Source organism: Syngnathus scovelli, unplaced genomic scaffold (genome assembly GCF_024217435.2).
Source record: "Syngnathus scovelli strain Florida unplaced genomic scaffold, RoL_Ssco_1.2 HiC_scaffold_47, whole genome shotgun sequence".
Taxonomy (NCBI): domain Eukaryota; kingdom Metazoa; phylum Chordata; class Actinopteri; order Syngnathiformes; family Syngnathidae; genus Syngnathus; species Syngnathus scovelli.
Genome location: NW_026061570.1, coordinates 122,501 through 130,000, shown reverse-complemented (window position 1 = coordinate 130,000; position 7,500 = coordinate 122,501). Strand labels below are relative to the sequence as shown.

Sequence of the window (7,500 nt, the reverse complement as noted above, 5' to 3'; positions counted from 1 at the left end):
TCGTCAATAAATTTCGCATATTGAATTTTGAAGTTTAATATAATGCAACAATTGAGCTCGACTTATACAAAGGATATATCATAAAATCGTAAATTTCCGTCGAATTTTAGGGGGTCGACTTATACACCGAGTCGACCTGTACACCGGCAAATACGGTAAATACGATTAAATAAAATGATACGACTGGCATAAAAACAAATATAAACCACATAAAAATAAAAGTCACCATTACGTTGAATTATTGGGAGCACCGAGCTTGTTTCTCAGAAACGAGCCGGTCCCATCCAGGCGTAATCGGAGACAATGAAACCCGAAGTGGTTAAGGTTTGTCTTTTAATGCAGGATGCTTGGTCTCCATGTGCCGAAGCAGTTTTGAAGGCTTCATTGGCTCGCTCGCTAGTTTCAGGGGCGATTGTGTCTATTAAATGCAAAATGTTGGGTCACCTCACGGCTTACGGCCATACTACCCTGAGAACGCCCGATCTCGTCCGATCTCGGAAGCTAAGCAGGGTCGGGCCTGGTTAGTACTTGAATGGGAGACCGCCTGGGAATACCAGGTGCTGTAAGCTTTTTCTTTTTCTTATGTGCACTTCAATCGTTTAAGAAGCTATTTTTTACAACACCCATCACGAATGGCATCCGGAAACAGCAAGCCTAATTTAAACTCCGACATTGAAACTATAACACGAGTTTGAAAGCTATATTATGTGGTGACATCCACAGCATTGTAGTTAAATTTTTTACCGCTAGAGAGCAGACTATGTACAGTGAGCATGGCTCCCTGTGAACTCAAAGCAGCAGGCTTGACTTGTAAAAGAACCCAACACAACACTTCCATGAAGTGTTTTTAAACTTTTCAAGGCATTTATTTTGATTCAGCAAAATGCAGGTCGCAACGGCAAATTCGTGCTACCGCATAAAAAGCTGTCAATAACTTTTCATGATAGCCATGTTTCCAGAAAACACCAAAAGCCTTGGAAGAAAGACTGTTTCGGCCCTGGTTGTAAAAAAAACAAAAAAAAACAAAAGTGAAGGGTGACCGTCCGGGAATACCAGGTGCTGAAAGCCTTTTTTTTTTTTTTTTTTTTCCCACGTCAATTGTGAAAGGAAACTTTTACCACAGCCATCAAGTCCCGCCGCTGCTTGGCATGGTTTCAGGGGCGATTGTGTCTATAAAATGAAAAATTCTGAGCGGTCTCACGGCCTACGGCCATACTACCCTGAGAGCGCCTGATCTCGTCCGATCTCGGAGGCTAAGCAGGGTCGGGCCTGGTTACTACTTGGATGGGAGACCGCCTGGGAATACCAGTTACCGTAAGCTTTTTTTTTTTTTTTTTTTTCTTATGTGCACTTCAATCGTTTAAGCCAAGAACTTTTTACAGCACCCATCAAGAATGGCATTCGGAAACTGCAAGCCTAGTTTGAACTCCGACACTGAAACTACAACACGAGTTTAAAACCTACATTGTGTGGCGACAGCCATAGCATTGCAGTTCACGTTTTTACCGCTAGAGGACAGACTATGTACAGTGAATAAAGAGCATGGCTCCCTGTGAACTCAAAGCAGCAGTCTTTACTTGTAAAAGATCCCAGCACAACACATTGTGCTTCCATGTAGTGTTTTTACCTTTTTCATGACATTTATTTTGATACAGCCAAATGCAGGTTTTGTGCACTTCACTTTTCCGTTGGGCATTCGCGTAGAACCCTATTCCAGTTACGGCCAGATTCTTTTAGACTAGTGGTACCCAAACTTTCTTGCGCCACGGACCGGCTACGCGTCAGAAATATTTTTGCGGACCTGCCTTTATATATATAAATAAACAATAAATCTATATAAATAAATACTACATTTATAATAAATATATATAAATAGGATTAAATAAAATGATACGACTGGCATAAAAACAAATATAAACCACATAAAAATAAAAGTCACCATTACGTTGAATTATTGGGAGCACCGAGCTTGTTTCTCAGAAACGAGCCGGTCCCATCCAGGCGTAATCGGAGACAATGAAACCCAAAGTGGTTAAGGTTTGTCTTTTAATGCAGGATGCTTGGTCTCCATGTGCCGAAGCAGTTTTGAAGGCTTCATTGGCTTGCTCGCTAGTTTCAGGGGCGATTGTGTCTATAAAATGCAAAATGTTGGGTCACCTCACGGCTTACGGCCATACTACCCTGAGAACGCCTGATCTCGTCTGATCTCCGAAGCTAAGCAGGGTCGGGCCTGGTTAGTACTTGGATGGGAGACTGCCTGGGAATACCAGGTGCTGTAAGCTTTTTCTTTTTCTTATGTGCACTTCAAGCTCTTTTTTTTTTTTTTCTTATGTGCACTTCAATCGTTTAAGCCAAGAACTTTTTACAGCACCCATCACGAATGGCATTCGGAAACTGCAAGCCTAGTTTGAACTCCGACACTGAAACTACAACACGAGTTAAAAACCTCTATGTACAGTGAATAAAGAGCATGGCTCCCTGTGAACTCAAAGCAGCAGTCTTTACTTGTAAAAGAACCCAGCACAACACATTGCGCTTCCATGTAGTGTTTTTACCTTTTTCATGACATTTATTTTGATACAGCCAAATGCAGGTTTTGTGCACTTCACTTTTCCGTTGGGCATTCGCGTAGAACCCTATTCCAGTTACGGCCAGATTCTTTTAGACTAGTGGTCCCCAACCTTTCTTGCGCCACGGACCGGCTACGCGTCAGAAATATTTTTGCGGACCTGCCTTTATATATATAAATAAACAATAAATCTATATAAATAAATACTACATTTATAATAAGTATATATACCGTATTTGCCGGTGTATTGGTCGACCTTTTTCGATCCAAAATCGACCGAAAAAAATCGACCTCGACTTATACACCGAGTCATAAAATTTAACTTCGTACTCATCGCTTCAAATGTGATGGTAACCAAGGCCGTTTCTCATGCATCTCATTGTGCGTTGCACTTAGAAAATTTGAACCGGGCGGCGTGCGCGAGTGCGCGGCCCGCTGGAAGTCGAATGAGGCGCCGCGACCACCTCCGCGGTGCTTATAAACAGCCGATCCGCTCGGCGGGGGCTATTTTCGGCCACTTGGCTCGTGCGCACGGCCTCCCGGATGTGCCGGGCGGGTGCGCGAGCTCGCCGGCCGCTGGAAGTCGAATGAGGCGCCGCGACCACCTCCGCGGTGCTTATAAACAGCCGATCCGCTCGGCGGAGGCTATTTTCGGCCACTTGGCTCGTGCGCACAGCCTCCCGGATGTGCCGGGCGGGTGCGCGAGCTCGCCGCCCGCCGGAAGTCGAATGAGGCGCCGCGACCACCTCCGCGGTGCTTATAAACAGCCGATCCGCTCGGCGGGGGCTATTTTCGGCCACTTGGCTCGTGCGCACGGCCTCCCGGATGTGCCGGGCGGGTGCGCGAGCTCGCCGGCCGCTGGAAGTCGAATGAGGCGCCGCGACCACCTCCGCGGTGCTTATAAACAGCCGATCCACTCGGCGGGGGCTATTTTCGGCCACTTGGCTCGTGCGCACGGCCTCCCGGATGTGCCGGGCGGGTGCGCGAGCTCGCCGGCCGCTGGAAGTCGAATGAGGCGCCGCGACCACCTCCGCGGTGCTTATAAACAGCCGATCCGCTCGGCGGGGGCTATTTTCGTCCACTTGGCTCGTGCGCACGGCCTCCCGGATGTGCCGGGCGGGTGCGCGAGCTCGCCGGCCGCTGGAAGTCGAATGAGGCGCCGCGACCACCTCCGCGGTGCTTATAAACAGCCGATCCGCTCGGCGGGGGCTATTTTCGGCCACTTGGCTCGTGCGCACGGCCTCCCGGATGTGCCGGGCGGGTGCGCGAGCTCGCCGGCCGCTGGAAGTCGAATGAGGTGCCGGGACCACCTCCGCGGTGCTTATAAACAGCCGATCCGCTCGGCGGGGGCTATTTTCGGCCACTTGGCTCGTGCGCACGGCCTCCCGGATGTGCCGGGCGGGTGCACGAGCTCGCCGCCCGCCGGAAGTCGAATGAGGCGCCGCGACCACCTCTGCGGTGCTTATAAACAGCCGATCCGCTCGGCGGGGGCTATTTTCGGCCACTTGGCTCGTGCGCACGGCCTCCCGGATGTGCCGGGCGGGTGCGCGAGCTCGCCGGCCGCTGGAAGTCGAATGAGGCGCCGCGACCACCTCCGCGGTGCTTATAAACAGCCGATCCGCTCGGCGGGGGCTATTTTCGGCCACTTGGCTCGTGCGCACGGCCTCCCGGAGTTGCCGGGCAGGTGCGCGAGCTCGCCGGCCGCTGGAAGTCGAATGAGGCGCCGCGACCACCTCCGCGGTGCTTACAAACAGCCGATCCGCTCGGCGGGGGCTATTTTCGTCCACTTGGCTCGTGCGCACGGCCTCCCGGATGTGCCGGGCGGGTGCGCGAGCTCGCCGGCCGCTGGAAGTCGAATGAGGCGCCGCGCCCACCTCCGCGGTGCTTATAAACAGCCGATCCGCTCGGCGGGGGCTATTTTCGGCCACTTGGCTCGTGCGCACGGCCTCCCGGATGTGCCGGGCGGGTGCGCGAGCTCGCCGCCCGCCGGAAGTCGAATGAGGCGCCGCGACCACCTCCGCGGTGCTTATAAACAGCCGATCCGATCGGCGGGGGCTAATTTCGGCCACTTGGCTCGTGCGCACGACCTCCCGGATGTGCCGGGCGGGTGCGAGAGCTCGCCGGCCGCTGGAAGTCGAATGAGGCGCCGCGACCACCTCCGCGGTGCTTATAAACAGCCGATCCGCTCGGCGGGGGCTATTTTCGGCCACTTGGCTCGTGCGCACGGCCTCCCGGATGTGCCGGGCGGGTGCGCGAGCTCGCCGGCCGCTGGAAGTCGAATGAGGCGCCGCGACCACCTCCGCGGTGCTTATAAACAGCCGATCCGCTCGGCGGGGGCTATTTTCGGCCACTTGGCTCGTGCGCACTGCCTCCCGGATGTGCCGGGCGGGTGCGCGAGCTCGCCGGCCGTTGGAAGTCGAATGAGGCGCCGCGACCACCTCCGCGGTGCTTATAAACAGCCGATCCGCTCGGCGGGGGCTATTTTCGGCCACTTGGCTCGTGCGCACGGCCTCCCGGATGTGCCGGGCGGGTGCGCGAGCTCGCCGGCCGCTGGAAGTCGAATGAGGCGCCGCGACCACCTCCGCGGTGCTTATAAACAGCCGATCCGCTCGGCGGGGGCTATTTTCGGCCACTTGGCTCGTGCGCACGGCCTCCCGGATGTGCCGGGCGGGTGCGCGAGCTCGCTGGCCGCTGGAAGTCGAATGAGGCGCCGCGACCACCTCCGCGGTGCTTATAAACAGCCGATCCGCTCGGCGGGGGCTATTTTCGGCCACTTGGCTCGTGCGCACGGCCTCCCGGATGTGCCGGGCGGGTGCGCGAGCTCGCCGGCCGCTGAAAATCGAATGAGGCGCCGCGACCACCTCCGCGGTGCTTATAAACAGCCGATCCGCTCGGCGGGGGCTATTATCGGCCACCGTGCGCGTGCGCACGGCCTCCCGGATGTGCCGGGCGGGTGCGCGAGCTCGCCGGCCGCTGGAAGTCGAATGAGGCGCCGCGACCACCTCCGCGGTGCTTATAAACAGCCGATCCGCTCGGCGGGGGCTATTTTCGGCCACTTGGCTCGTGCGCACGGCCTCCCGGATGTGCCGGGGGGGTGCGCGAGCTCGCCGGCCGCTGGAAGTCGAATGAGGCGCCGCGACCACCTCCGCGGTGCTTATAAACAGCCGATCCGCTCGGCGGGGGCTATTTTCGGCCACTTGGCTCGTGCGCACGGCCTCCCGGATGTGCCGGGCGGGTGCGCGAGCTCGCCGGCCGCTGGAAGTCGAATGAGGCGCCGCGACCACCTCCGCGGTGCTTATAAACAGCCGATCCGCTCGGCGGGGGCTATTTTCGGCCACTTGGCTCGTGCGCACGGCCTCCCGGATGTGCCGGGCGGGTGCGCGAGCTCGCCGGCCGCTGGAAGTCGAATGAGGCGCCGCGACCACCTCCGCGGTGCTTATAAACAGCCGATCCGCTCGGCGGGGGCTATTTTCGGCCACTTGGCTCGTGCGCACGGCCTCCCGGATGTGCCGGGCGGGTGCGCGAGCTCGCCGGCCGCTGGAAGTCGAATGAGGCGCCGCGACCACCTCCGCGGTGCTTATAAACAACCGATCCGCTCGGCGGGGGCTATTTTCGGCCACTTGGCTCGTGCGCACGGCCTCCCGGATGTGCCGGGCGGGTGCGCGAGCTCGCCGGCCGCTGGAAGTCGAATGAGGCGCCGCGACCACCTCCGCGGTGCTTATAAACAGCCGATCCGCTCGGCGGGGGCTATTTTCGGCCACTTGGCTCGTGCGCACGGCCTCCCGGATGTGCCGGGCGGGTGCGCGAGCTCGCCGGCCGCTGGAAGTCGAATGAGGCGCCCGACCACCTCCGCGGTGCTTATAAACAGCCGATCCGCTCGGCGGGGGCTATTTTCGGCCACTTGGCTCGTGCGCACGGCCTCCCGGATGTGCCGGGCGGGTGCGCGAGCTCGCCGGCCGCTGGAAGTCGAATGAGGCGCCGCGACCACCTCCGCGGTGCTTATAAACAGCCGATCCGCTCGGCGGGGGCTATTTTCGGCCACTTGGCTCGTGCGCACGGCCTCCCGGATGTGCCGGGCGGGTGCGCGAGCTCGCCGGCCGCTGGAAGTCCAATGAGGCGCCGCGATCTCCTCCGCGGTGCTTATAAAGTGCCGATCCGCTCGGCTTGGAGCTATTTCCGGCCTCCCGTTGGTGCCGGGCGGCGTGCGCGAGCTCGCCGGCCGCGATCTCCTCCGCGGTGCTTATAAACAGCAGCATGCGCACGGCCTCCCAGAATTTGAACACATTTCGTCAATAAATTTTGCATATTGAATTTTGAAGTTTAATATAATGCAACAATTGAGCTCGACTTATACAAAGGATATATCATAAAATCGTAAATTTCCGTCGAATTTTAGGGGGTCGACTTATACACCGAGTCGACCTGTACACCGGCAAATACGGTAAATACGATTAAATAAAATGATACGACTGGCATAAAAACAAATATTAACCACATAAAAATAAAAGTCACCATTACGTTGAATTATTGGGAGCACCGAGCTTGTTTCTCAGAAACGAGCCGGTCCCATCCAGGCGTAATCGGAGACAATGAAACCCGAAGTGGTTAAGGTTTGTCTTTTAATGCAGGATGCTTGGTCTCCATGTGCCGAAGCAGTTTTGAAGGCTTCATTGGCTCGCTCGCTAGTTTCAGGGGCGATTGTGTCTATAAAATGCAAAATGTTGGGTCACCTCACGGCTTACGGCCATACTACCCTGAGAACGCCCGATCTCGTCCGATCTCGGAAGCTAAGCAGGGTCGGGCCTGGGTAGTACTTGGATGGGAGACCGCCTGGGAATACCAGGTGCTGTAAGCTTTTTCTTTTTCTTATGTGCACTTCAATCGTTTAACAAGCTATTTTTTACAACACCCATCACGAATGGCATCCGGAA

General features: G+C 56.1%; 3 non-coding genes and 1 pseudogene across 3 annotated transcripts; all 4 read left to right on the top strand.

The window, feature by feature from the left end:
* Positions 1-450: 450 nt before the first annotated feature.
* On the top strand, positions 451-569 carry LOC125968210 (5S ribosomal RNA). The gene has a single exon (XR_007481128.1). It is a non-coding gene; the product is annotated as a 5S ribosomal RNA (ribosomal RNA).
* A 633-nt stretch (positions 570-1,202) lies between these two features.
* On the top strand, positions 1,203-1,321 carry LOC125968253 (5S ribosomal RNA; annotated as a pseudogene).
* An 842-nt stretch (positions 1,322-2,163) lies between these two features.
* On the top strand, positions 2,164-2,282 carry LOC125968225 (5S ribosomal RNA). Its single transcript, XR_007481142.1, has one exon. It is a non-coding gene; the product is annotated as a 5S ribosomal RNA (ribosomal RNA).
* Positions 2,283-7,305: 5,023 nt separating this feature from the next.
* LOC125968219 (5S ribosomal RNA) lies at positions 7,306-7,424 on the top strand. The gene has a single exon (XR_007481136.1). It is a non-coding gene; the product is annotated as a 5S ribosomal RNA (ribosomal RNA).
* Positions 7,425-7,500: the final 76 nt, after the last annotated feature.